Source organism: Pinus tabuliformis, chromosome 7 (genome assembly GCF_031772625.1).
Source record: "Pinus tabuliformis cultivar Carrire ecotype Pingquan chromosome 7, CPIR1, whole genome shotgun sequence".
NCBI classification, from domain to species: domain Eukaryota; kingdom Viridiplantae; phylum Streptophyta; class Pinopsida; order Pinales; family Pinaceae; genus Pinus; species Pinus tabuliformis.
The window spans coordinates 1,122,413,055-1,122,426,924 of record NC_142293.1 but is presented as its reverse complement, the minus strand read 5'-3'; the positions used below and the strand labels follow the sequence as shown (position 1 = coordinate 1,122,426,924).

Here is a 13,870-nt window from a genome sequence, read left to right as displayed (position 1 = left end):
AAATGTTATAGTTGCTGCCATTAAAGCGTTGATTTCCTTCTAACATCAGATTGGTAAGTGTGGCCATTTTCACAAAGAAAATACAGAAGTATGACACACAAGAACAATGTAGCTGACTGTTTATCCTGGTGTAAATTAAAGAACAGACTTTGTCCTGCTAAAAAAAATTTTACCCAGCAAAGATATCTCTCCAGTCTAAAACAATGGTAATACTGCTAGCACAAAATATATATATTTCTGAGAATACAGTTTCCCACAGGAGCATGCAAGTCTACCACACTTGTATAGCTTGAAAAGAAGGCTGTCAGGATACCAAAAAAATTCCGCTGATAAAAAATTCCGGCAACTAGAACCACAAATACCTCAGATAAAAAATTCAGGCAAGCACCACTGATTGGTAACGCTGAATTCTGCTGATAAAAAATTCCGGCAACCAGAACCACAAATACTACGAAAAAAAAGTTCCGGCAAACACCACGGATTGGTAATACGAATATCTAAACAGACTCAGAGATATACTTCACGTCACGTCTCAGCTGTTAAACGACTCAGAGATATACTTCTCAGCTATATACGGCTCAGCTATAGATCCACAGGTGAATATATCTACGGGTTTCAACTGATAGATTGGTTTCAACTGTATATATGAACCCGTATTATGTCTGTATATACCCGTATGTATAAACCCGTATTATGGACTGTATATAATAACTGTATATACGGGTTTCAAACGCCACGGGTTTCAAATACGGGTCGAAAATATATAATCACACCAAACTATATATCCACAGGTTTCAAAATGCGTATCCCGTGGAGCTACGCCGTCTTAGCTCAGCTGGTAGAGCGCGTGGCTTTTAACCACGTGGTCGAAAATATATATCCACGGCAAAATATATATCCACGGGTTTCAGATGTGTATTCACGGGTTTCAATTAATATCCACGAGTTTCAAAGAATACACACGTATCCACGGGTTTGACAGTTTTGAAAATAAAACCACAAATTTGCCCGCAGATCGAAAAACCACGAGTCTGACTTTCAAACAAACAAATGAGTTTTGAGAGAAAACACCTGGATCACGAATGCTGAGAAATTCCACGGTGTGGTCGAGTAGCCGCCAGGTGAAGAAGAAGATAGCTGGATCCACGATTCCAAGCAAAACTGGCCAGCCAAAAAAATCCCGCTCCCACGAAAACAGTCACCGCCACAAAGTTATTTCTTTAATAAAATGATCATGCAAGAGAAGAATCCATTTCTGTATCGAGATGGACGACTGTAAGCTTTTATCACAGCGAGCAAAGCCGAGGCTAAGACTCAGTGAAGGCTGCCTGGCTTACAGAGGGCTCGACCTTAGAAAGGACTCAAGAGATTACGATGCAAAGAGAATTACTGTTCAAGAAGAATCTCTTAACCTTGCTCTGATACCATAAAAGAATGTTCAATGAAATTAATTCACATGGAGCAAACAGCTCAATGATAATACAAAGATATTTACAAGAATAGAAACATCAGGTTTCTATGTAGAATATAGAACAAACAGTTTCATCTAAGAAACTGCTAAAAGAATAAAAATAGAAACATCTAAGAGACTGAGCATTACTAAATAGAGATATATTCTCTTAAAGGCTCCAACATTCACTCGTTTTTCAGCTGCTACTAGAAGGGAGCTCCAACCCCCTGGCTCTTGTATTGGCCGATATGTTTACCAATACGTAGGCGTCGACCTACAGAAGGCTACGACCTTCTCTCTTCCTCCAGGGACCACATTTCATAAATTTTCAGACTGGATACTCCTGGAACACAACACCATAATATGTCATCCAATTTTCATACTAGACCTATCAACAACATTGAAGCTCAAAATACAACCAATCATTGAAACTCAATCATCAATCTCTGAATCACCCACAACTGAATCACTGAAGGCCCATCATCATTGAAGCAAATCACATTCAATCAATCTGAACATTTAGTATACTGTCATTAAAACACAATCACCAGAACACAGAGCAAAACCTAGAATTTCTGCAACAACACCAGATCCAACTGCAAAATATCATATTTCATAATGTATAAGCTACTCTGATGAGTCGAACCAACGAGTATATGCACTTTTACCAAAGCCAACCAGCGTTGCCATCTGCAAATATTAATACATAATTTTGCAGCTATTCCAGACTTCAGTTATACCCAGATCATAGCATTTACAGAACAACACATGCATCAGTATTCAAATCTAACTATACATGATCAAACCACATAATGATAATTCATTTCAAGCCTAAAGATCTCGATCCATCATTATATCTTATCCCTCATCAACCGCTAAGGTTCATCTTTGGTTCAGATCAAGCAAAGCACCATAAGCCGATAACCTGCATACTAGATCTCACACTTCATCAAATATTCAATACTTGCACACCTGGCCTAATGATCTTCTCCTCTTTTTATAGTTTTAGGCCTTTCTTAATACCATGGACCAAAACTACTTAGGACCAATACCTTGGACCAAATACCTAGGGTCAATACCTCGAACCAATACCATGGACCAAATACCTCGAACCAAAAACTTATTTTTCCAAGGTATACGCGCTTTTCCTTCTGTGAAAGTGCGTGTGTATGTATACACTACTTGTGGTCAGTGAACCTGCGTGTATACACAACTTGGTCAAGGTGAACCTGCGTATACCTCTCTTTCTTCATTCTGTGTAGTCTGATCTGTAATTCTTTGTTGTTAACCTGTTGTACTGTGATCTTTCATTTGAGTGAGTTGCCATCAAGGACAACACTTGTATCATAATGCCAACAATCTCCCCCTTTGGACTTGATGGCAACAACAACACCAAGTCACTCTCCCCCTTTGACATCAAGGGCAAAGGGTGGACCAAGATATTCTCCCCTTTTGATATACATTATGTTGTCCATGCTCCCCCTGAGTACATGCTGAATTATCTGATTGAGCTCCCCCTTTGTACATGTTGAGATGCACTATATCATCCATGCTCCCCCTGAGCATATGCAGAGTCTACAAAAATATTTTCTAAAAGAATAACATGACTCTATAACTCAACTAAGTGAGTATGACCTTCCTATCACAATTGACTCATACATACATCCATCTCCCAACCAAGTGGGGATATACCAAATTTGACTCATCTTCCCAACCAAGTGGGGATATACCAAATTTGACTCATCCTCCCAACCAAGTGGGGATATACCACTTGTTTATACATGATAGAAATTACATCGTCCATCCCATGCAAAGTGGGGATACAAATTACATCATATGACCAAAAAGGACTCATCAAAAGACTACGACAGACAGAGACAAATTATTACATCATGGGTCTTTATATGACCTTTACATCGAATGATATACATGACATTTATAACAGAGACCAAATATCTAAACAAGACCATGATAGTCAACATCAACTATCATACACCATGTATGATCTGCTCCATAAGTATCTGTCAACAGCATCCAGACCAGCAACCTGTATATGTCCATCATTAGTTCCCAAGATATGACAGTGTAAATATCATCAACCTGTGACAAAGTATGTTTGCATATATCAACTCATCCTCTTGATCTCATCAAGATCAACTTGCTTCGTTTCCTTAGAAAGAGCCTTATCATAACCTTCCATGAATCAACTAAGCATATGTCATATCTCCAAGCGGTAGCACAAAATCATTCACATCATATCATATGTATGTGAAAACACCATAGACATCATCTATGATCATAACATCATTATCAAGAACTGCATGATCTTTCCACAAGAACCTTCATTATATCATCACTAGGGAACATCCCACATCATCAACCATGATAATCAACATATGTGAGTATCAACCTATCATCATAAAGTAAGAACTCATCATCATTATGTGACTAAGTAAGCCATGTCTTCGAATATCCATATCTTCAAATAGCTATGTCTTCATGAGACCTACAAAATCCTCATTCTTTTGGCCAACCAACAATATTTATCAATATGCAACTTAAGTAATCATCCTTGTATCAGTATATTGTATATCCATCAAAGAGATAGCAATATGTATCTAGTAAATCATGAGCTCATGGTCATTTGTCAAGATTTCTTGATATCATCAACAGCAACAATCCTCAACCATGTGAGAGCCAAGAACTATAGGAATCTTGCATCATATCTGCACCATATGAACTTTATGCATCTTTGAAGACATGATGTCAGCAACATAAAAGAAATAAATGGCTCATCATCAAATAATGAAGTTGTGTACTCAAGCTTTGTACTTCTCCTTGTCCTTATGAAGATCATCATGTAAGCAACATATATGTACTATATGCATCATCAAAAGTCATTTACAATCCATAAATCTGATCTGAATACCAACTTATGCAATCCCAAATATCATCTGAGATTTTATCATGGGCAACTCATAACTGTAACATAGAAAGCCATATAAGCATTATCATCATTGATTAGGTACCAAAGACTTCTAAACATAATGCCAACAATGCTTTATTAGAAGCATAGCATGTTCTCCCCTGAACCTGTTCCACCTGTTCACTGTCAGATCTGATCATTGCATATGTCAGTAAGAAGTATCAAGGCATCATCATCAATCAAATATACATCAAGTTATTAACAACTTGTGAGGATCAAAAGCACTTCTAAATAACATCCACAGACTGTAGTCATCTATCATCATGACAGAAAATATAACTGATAATTGTCTGAAACATATCAAATCAGTTTTTCTGAGTCTATCCCACTGCATTTTTCTTCAAACCACATATACACGACTGTGCAGCTTCTAACTCGCGTATATACACGACTTGTCTTCACGGAACTTGCATATGAGAGTTAGGACATTGAGGTTCCACAATTTTAGCTCCCTCTAAGTCTATCATGTCTGTATACTTTGTTATGCCACATCTTTCTGATTGTACTTCCTTTTTCTTCCATATCTTCAAGTGTGATGATGTTTTCTCCCTTTGGTATGGTGGTCGAAATTTGCCCATGCATTTCTTTGCTATATGTCCAAACTTGTTACAAGCATAACATCTTACATATTTCATATTCCTTCTATAACAGTCAATGGCTTTGTGACCAAACATATTGCAGGAAAAACAATATCCCTTAAAGAACTTGGAACGTAATGATCCTTCTGTGTGACGGTCTTGAACCATTCTACTTCTGCATCTGGCTGCAATATGTCCAAAATTATGACATATAAAACATTCAACATTGTCCATTGGAGGAAATAACCGACTATCACTTTCATAGTTAGGAGTAAAAGATTTTCTTTGAAGACTTTCTTTCCGTGGTTGTTGATGGGGTTGACCTCTCATCTCCTTGTTGAGCATTTTAGATTTTGCATTAGAGTTCCTTGCCTCACCTTGTGAGCTAGATACACCTTCAACATATTCATGAAAACCAAGACCAGTTTTGATGGTAGGAGACCTTTGACTACTAAGAATATTATCCAAAATCTTAGTATTGTCTTGAAATCCTAACAGTTTATCCTTTTCTTCTAATTTACCTTTTAAGATATTTACCTCAACCTGATATTGCTCTTCTTTTTCCAGATATTGCTTCTTCAAGATTTCTTCAGCCTTTCTTCTTTCTTCCACTTGTTGCCTTAAATTGAGAATCTCATTTTCTTGTTCTTCATCTGCTTGAGGTAGTTCTTCATTCTGCTTATTTTCTAGATTTTCTCTTAGAGAAAGGATCTCAGCTTCAAGACTTATATAGTAACTGGATCTGTCTTGACGTCTCTTGATTGTTATACTCTGATCATTTATTTAATTTCTTAATGATGTCACTTCATCTTGCACCTTTTGACATTGATCTTCATTTTCCTTGTATTCCTTCCTTACTTTGTTTCCTTCCTCTAGCTGAGCTTTTAATCTGGTAACTTCTTCTTTGAAGGCACACTCCCTTTTGTTAAATAGATCTTGTTGATCTCCGATTTAGTCTTTTAACTTCTGTCTCTATGTTTCTTTCACGATCACTTCCAATATCTCCAAATTTGCATGAACAAAGAAAAGTATCACTAGAAGACCAAAAATTTGTACCTGATGCTTCATTTGCTTGTCCATCTTCAATCTAAGGTGATTCGAAATCTGAATACTTGCTTCCACCTAACGGCCAATTGTCTCTCCTGCTGTCATTGTTCCTTTGAGTTGTCTTCTTCTTCTGAGGCGCTTTCTTCTTTAGCTTCTTTCCCATTGTTCTACGGATCTCCTTCAAGCGATCAAGCTTCTACCAAAGGACCTGCTCTGATACCAATTGTTGGAAATAATACTGAGAGGGGGGTGAATCAGTATTAGTTAAGTCAATAATCTTTTTCTTTTCATACTTAAATTTATATACGCTACTTCAATGAAGGTAACCCGCGTGTACACGCAACTGTGTTTAAGGCAACTAGCATATATCCAGCAAACTTATGATTCGATTAATTCATCATATGTTGATCTTTAATCAGTACTTCATTAACCATATAAACAATAACCATGTGCAGTAATATCATAACAAACCATCACACATAAGAAACACACATGAACACCAAGATTTAAGGTGGAAACCCAAAGCGGGACAAAAACCACCTGCTGTTGTCTTCTTTTATATAAGAAAAACCTGTTTACAATCTTGTACTAGTGCAGACTCATACCAGTACGCAGACACCCACCTGCAGAAGGCTACAACCTTCTCTTGTTCTCCAGCTTCTACTGGAAGGGAGCTACAACCCCGTAGCTTTTGTACTAGCCGATCCGTTTACTAGTAAGTAGGCGTCCGCCTACTGAATGCTCCAACCTTCACTCGTTTTCCAATTGCTACCGGAAGGAAGCTCCAACCCCCTGGCTCTTGTACTGCCCAATATGTTTACCAGTACGTAGGCGCCAACCTATAGAAAGCTACGACCTTCTCTCTTCCTCCAGGGACCACGTTTCATAAATTTTCTGACTGGATACTCCTGGAACACAACACCATAATATGAAGGCCACATTTAATCCAATTTTCATACTAGACCCATCAACAACATTGAAGCTCAAAATACAACCAATCATTGAAACTCAATCATCAACCTCTGAATCACCCACAACTGAATCACTGAAGGCCCATCATCACTGAAGCAAATCATATTCAATCAATCTGAACATTTAGTATACTGTCATTAAAACACAGTCACGAGAACACAGAGCAAAACCCAGAATTTCTGCAACAACACCAGATCCAACTGCAAAATATCACATTTCATAATGTATACGCTACTCTGATGAGCCGAACCAGCGAGTATACACACTTTTACCAAAGCCAACCAGCATATACATCTGCAAATATTAATACATAATTTTGCAACTATTCCAGACTTCAGTTATACCCAGATCATAACATTTACAGAACAACACATGCATCAGTATTCAGATCTATACTATACATGATCAAACCACATAATGATAATTCATTTCAAGCCTTAAGATCCCCATCCATCATTAGATCTTCTCCCTCATCAACCGCTAAGGTTCATCCTTGGTTCAGATCAAGCAAAGCACCATACGCCGATAACCTGCATACTAGATCTCACACTTCATCAATTATTCAATACTTGCACACTTGGCCTAATGATCTTCTCCTCCTTTTATAGTTTTAGGCCTTTCCCAATACCATGGACCAAAACCACTTAGGACCAATACCTTTGACCAAATACCTAGGGTCAATACCTCAGACCAAATACCTTGGACCAATACCATGGATCAAAATACCATGGACCAAATACCTCAGACCAAAAACTTAGTTTTCCAAGGTATACGCGCTTTTCCTTCTGTGAAAGTGCGTGTGTATGTATACGCTACTTGTGGTCAGTGAACCTGCATGTATACGCAGCTTGGTCAAGGTGAACCTGTGTATACCTCTCTTTCTTCATTCTGTGTAGTCTGATCTGTAATTCTTTGTTGTTAACCTGTTGTACTGTGATCTTTCATCTGAGTGAGTTGCCATCAAGGACAACACATGTATCATAATGCCAACAGCATCTACCTATCCTTCCACCCTTGGATCCGGACTTCCCATTGAAGTGATCTTTAGGTAGGCCATCAATGGTTCCGCTGCGCCACTTGGATAATATTCTCTGCTTTAACTTCACCCTTGGTGAATTTGAAGTGGGATGAGGAACCCATTGAGCCTTTTGTCCTTTCCAATTGTCTTTGGTGATTGCTCTTTCACTCTTGCTTGGGCTTTGTCTTCACCTCAGCTATGATACCATGTTAATTTTAGGTATGTTCTATGCTTAGAGCAATTTATTTCAATTTTCACAGTTAGCTCAATATCTTTTCCATATTAGCAATCACATCAGCATAATAGTAAATTGCAGATAGAACATAAACATAAATCGCAGAAGACAAGCCAAAACAAGAGGACACAAGATGTGGCGCTAGCCAGGGACAAACCCCAATGTGGGGAAACCCTTGATCAAATATTCTTATCTATTCTTCAACAGTTCAGCAGAGAGAGAGAGTACATATACAACAGAAGTCAACACTTTGACTTATCTAAATAAGAGCATAGATCATCTCTAAGAAGATGATACATGAGGTAGCTTAACTCTGTTGAAGATATGTTGCTTCAACTGATTCTCCAAGCTGACTCCGTCACCATGTTGCACCTATCATTGTGTTGCACCTCGTCATCATGTTGTACCTCGCTATGTTGCACCACACTACACCCATCATCACTATGCTACATCTCATCATGCTTCACTAATCATGATTGTACCCATCACTGTACTACATCTCCTCATGTTGCACTATGCTAAGCTCTTCATTGCACTATGCTGCACCCAAATGCATGCTGCAATACCTCATCATCATGCTGCTGCAATACATTCTTGTTGCTGCTATATGCCCATCATTACCATGTTGTCCCATTGCTGCACCATACTACACCATGTAGCCTTCATCATGCTGCCACCTATCACATCATTATGCTACGGTACATACTGTGCACAGATCTGCCCCAAGCCTATCCATGTTGTCTCTTGTTCTAAGGTGATAAGGCCTGCTGCTTATCACAGTATAGTTGTCATCTACAGCTCACTCCAAAACCCCTTGATTGCAGTTCAAACAATCTTGATTGGGCTTGGCCTCAACAGCCCTACACACAGCTCCTTGATCCTAGAGACAGCCCTATTCAGGACCTGTTTGCACCCTCAAACAGCCCTCAAACTAATCCGCACTTCCACAGCAACTTGGCCTCTGATCTAAGCTCTCCATGTTGTCCTAAAGTGACATTACCTTGCTGTCTCTTCTTGCTGCGGCTAGGGCATCCTGTCATCATCTTTGTGGCTGTGTTTAGCTATGTATAGACTGCGGCTAAGTCTCCTTTTTGCTGTGTCTAAGGGCTGTCCTAAACCCTTCCAAAACAGCGTAGGATGACTGCGTTTAGGTCTTACCTTGCTGCGTATAGATGATCCTCTAAACAGCTCCCTTCTTGTTGCGGCTAAGTAGCCTCTGTTGACTATTGTTAGGGCATCCTTTAGACAGCGAGTTAGGGCAAGCTAGGGCAGTGTATAGGAGCAGGTTAGGGCAGCGTGTATAGGCCTTAGTTCTCCCTACTTGGACTGCGGCTTGGCATCCTTTAGACAGCGTGTATGGGAGCCTCTTTACTGCGGTTAGGGTGTCCCTTTAGGCAGCATATTAGGGCAGGTTTGGGCAATGTATAGGAGCAGGGATCTCCTCTCTTGGACTGCGGCTAAACCACCCTCTTTAGGACTACGGCTAGGGCAATATTGAACCTCATCATGACTGCGGCCAGACTGTGGCTAGGGCTCCTTGTTTAGTCTCCTTTCCTCATGCATCTAGGGCTTCCTCCTCTTAGACTTCTCTTCCACTAAAACCCAAAAACAAGTGGAGAGAAATCAAGAGTGAAGTGTGTGTTCAAATGACTATCAAGTCACCTCTTTTTATACTAAAACGTTGAGTACACGTGGGAGTTATTTGGTTGCTGGCCGACCTTGAGTCTTGACAATTTGTCCCATAACACAAATAAATTCATATCTCCATAAATACTTATTGGAATCGGATGATCTTTAGATCAATCCTACACCTCTCGATGAGAGGGATCCAGTAAAATATCAGCTGCCATAAATAAGATGGCCCCCGTGGAGTTTGGCCCTAGTTGCCAATTTTAACACCTTGCTTATGACTCTCAAGCGAAACCCATTTTCGTTGGTCTTTTAAGCTATAATATGGGTAGCAGTAGATGCCCTTTCCATAAGGCCAACAAAATCTTTCTTCCTAGGAATTAAAAATAAGTCCAAACAAGGAGACTACAGCAAGAACTCTATGCTCTTTATGCAGCGAAGGGATACTCAAAAGGGTGGTTGGATGAAAGAGGCGCGACCATTATTTACTTTCTGCTACAGTACTTCTCCTCAGTCAGTCTCTGAGATGGGGGATCCCTCAACCATTCCTCCATGCATTCTCCCTTCCAACTTAAGAAGAATTAAACGTGTCTGTTAAAAAATACGATAAGGTTGGGAGCTGATCTGAAGGATCCATCCAAGAAGAAGCATATGGGATTGATTATGCATATGAAAAAGGGTTGGAGTAGGAAGGTAAAGCGTGCAGGGTGAAGCTGGACTCAAAGAATATTAATTTCATATAAGGGCTTTAAAGAGGAGATGCAGTTAACCAGATTAGTTTTATCATTCGATGCAGTTTTTGGACAGAGTTCTGGATGCATGCGCTGGAGTACCTAAGACTTTATAAGCTTATAATGGTAAGGCTCAAATCTTCGTATGATAATGGGGTCAAAAATATAGTATCAAAATAGTCAGCCACCTGGGTTAGCTGTACGGAGAAAATAGCATGCTCAGAAACTCTTGGATTTTATAGAAAAACAAATGATCTTTTGTAAAACGACAATTTCCAGAAGATGAGATTATTCAAATAACTTATTTACCATTTCTTTTATGGTCAACTGGTGTTTTATCTTAACTGGTCTAAAATTTACCAAATATTCATACTTTCAATAACCATCGAAAATGTTTCACGGGAGATGCTTTCTAAGGAAGCATTTTGTGATACCAATATTTGACATAGTCATGTTGTCAAGATGTAGACTCTTTCCAGTGCTTCAAGGAGCATAGCTAGTCAAAACAAAAGCTCCTAAACCTGGTCACTTTGATTAGATTAGCAAAGCCCTCATATGTGATGGGGGCACTCCAGAAAAATTCTTGTTAGTTTTTAAGAGGCTAAATTAAAAATCAAGACCACAATTGCAAATGATGGGCATGAATAGACTGAACCAGAACAAGTTGAGGCGGATGGATTCCAGCAATTAACTTCTGTAAAATCCCTTCTTATTTCCTTTGAACATCATTTCATAGCATATCAAAAAAGAGTATCTCACTTTGATCTAATGGTTACTGGGACATCGCGCCAATTTCAGTGGAACATTTTGAAGTTTCAATAGCCTGCGAGGCCACGCACTCGAAAGTATCTATCTCGTGGTTTTTATAAAACAAGATTGGCAATTAGCACTTTCATTGTTGAATACCAGCTAAATTTCTACATTTAAAAAAATGCCCAAATCCTAGATTCGGCGTAATAGATACCTGTCCTTAGTATAATCTAGGGAGATTTGGTGATGCTTACCTTTGCTTTGCTTTCAGTGGAGGAACTCCAATGAATTGAAATTTGAGGATGCTCGAATGCTAGAATTTGAAATAGAATTGCCGTCCGGATGATAAAATTTTACGAACGGCGTATGTCCTGTTGATGTCGCCCACAAAGAGGACGACTGTATTATCGTAAAACGAACGAAAAGGAATGCAACAGAGAGAAATAATAAACAGGAGGCAAGAGTTACATCTTAAGAGCAAAGCCAACCCACATAGACTCGGCGTGATGTTTGATGAACCAAAAAAGAGATGCGAGTTCGATTCGAAGGAAACAATCCCTGTTACCTTCGCTTCTCACACAAACCTTGTTTTTATTTCATAAAGTTCAAATGTCTTTAATCACATGCATGTACTTGTGTACAACAATAAATAAAATTCCATTTTTTTATTTTTATTTTTTATATGGGGATAGTCAATTTTAAGAAACTTGATTATGAACAGAGTTTCTTGAAACTGTGCCTTAAGAAGGGAAATAGTCTCGCTTTTATAACTACTTATAAGGTTAATTATTTTGTATTTTTTGTATTAGTATATTTTTTTATTAGATTGTGATTTACATATTTGATATGAGTTTGTCTTTTTTATAATTATTTGTATAATGCTTGATTTTTTTACCTAGTTGAATATATAGAATTAAACTATTTTCATTTTTAATTCAATATTTATGATAAATAAAAGCCTTGCATGGTAGATATTAAAAATTGAAAATGAGATTGCAGCTATCTATGATGAACCAAAAATGAAATACTGAAAATGAGATTACAACTACTATCTAGTCTATTGCAGAATCGTTGGAACGAGGGGAGGGTTTTGAGCTCTGAAGCGAGGATGGCCAGGGTTTTGGGCGCCGCCGACATACTGCGCAGCACAGAGGCAGAGTCGACAGAGTTTCCATGGAGGTTGATCGCCGGACCAGCCCAACTAAATACGCCGAAACGGATCTGGTACATCAAAGGTCGAGACCATAAACCCTCTGCAACGAATCGAGCCGCGGATGAGCAATGGTTTGCTCACAGGTCATGGATGGCTTCACAATTTCTGATTAAGGGTTTTTTTTATGATAAACCTTCTGCCTTTACTGTAACAGGTTACCGCAAACATTCAGATCTGCAGAAGATAATGCAACCCTACCTTGATCCGCAGTCTCCAAATGCGATTAAGGGTGAGAACGAAGTGGATTGGCCGGAGATGATCGCGCGAGCAGGAGCTAAAAAGAATATTGGCCCATTTCCAGTTGGAAGAAGCAGGAGTGGCTCAGATCAAACAACAGAGAGCCCTGGGGAGAAAAGAACACGAATCGTCGGTCTTGAAACAAATAAGGCACGCTCAGAACCTAAGGCCATTGAATCCAAAAAACGGATGATAGGTGATGGAACACCACCAGATCTGGAAAACGCTCAAGGGAAACAGGGCTTGACTAAGGACGATCCATCAGATCTAAAACAAATATTCATCATATCTGTAGAAGGCAAACACTGTTGTGTACAAATCAAGGAGGGGATGGATGTCCAGGAGCTTAAAAAGCAGATCCAGATCAAACTGGGAATTCCGACAGCATACCAGAGTCTCATATTCTCAGGGCTCAGTATGCAGGACCAACACACTCTCCAGCATTATGGGGTTGTCAAAGATTCAACCATCATCCTCAATCTAAGACTGCGAGGCGGATGCAAGGGAACCAGCTCAAAGAATTCAGGCTCTTTCCACGATGCTGTAAAAGGAAAAGAACCAAAGCAACACAGACCAGCATCCACACCAGAGCTTCCAGGACCCTACATTATGGAACAGAAGCCAGAAGCACCTATACTTACCGTAACATTGCCAGAGGTAACAGATCTATACTCAGATCTAACTCATAATGCTGTTATATGCAGATTTAACGGTTATTGGCCCAAAGCTGATGCACTGCACCAATGGATTTACACAACATGGACAACCAATTGTGAAATATATCTATGCCCTAAGGGATTTTTCATAGTCAGATTTAACACAGAGCTGGAACGAGACAACACCATTAATCAGGGGCCTTGGTTTTGGGGCAATGCTGGTCTCTTTCTCACACCCTGGTTCCCGGATTTCGACGCCAATACCATGGTAGTATCGACAATGCCAGTATGGGTAAGGCTACACAACCTACCACTGCATTTCTGGCATCGAAAAGCTTTAACAGCCATTGGGAACTCTTTAGGAAAAC

General features: G+C 39.3%; 1 protein-coding gene across 1 annotated transcript in view; it reads right to left on the bottom strand.

The window, feature by feature from the left end:
- LOC149251462 (EamA-like transporter family) overlaps positions 1 to 11,988 on the bottom strand; it is a 90,715-nt gene extending 78,727 nt beyond the window's left edge. The window contains exon 1 of the mRNA XM_089459452.1: positions 11,651 to 11,988. The gene's annotated coding sequence lies outside the window, so the exon portion shown is untranslated. The remainder of the gene's footprint in view (positions 1 to 11,650) is intronic.
- Between the last annotated feature and the right edge of the window lie 1,882 nt (positions 11,989 to 13,870).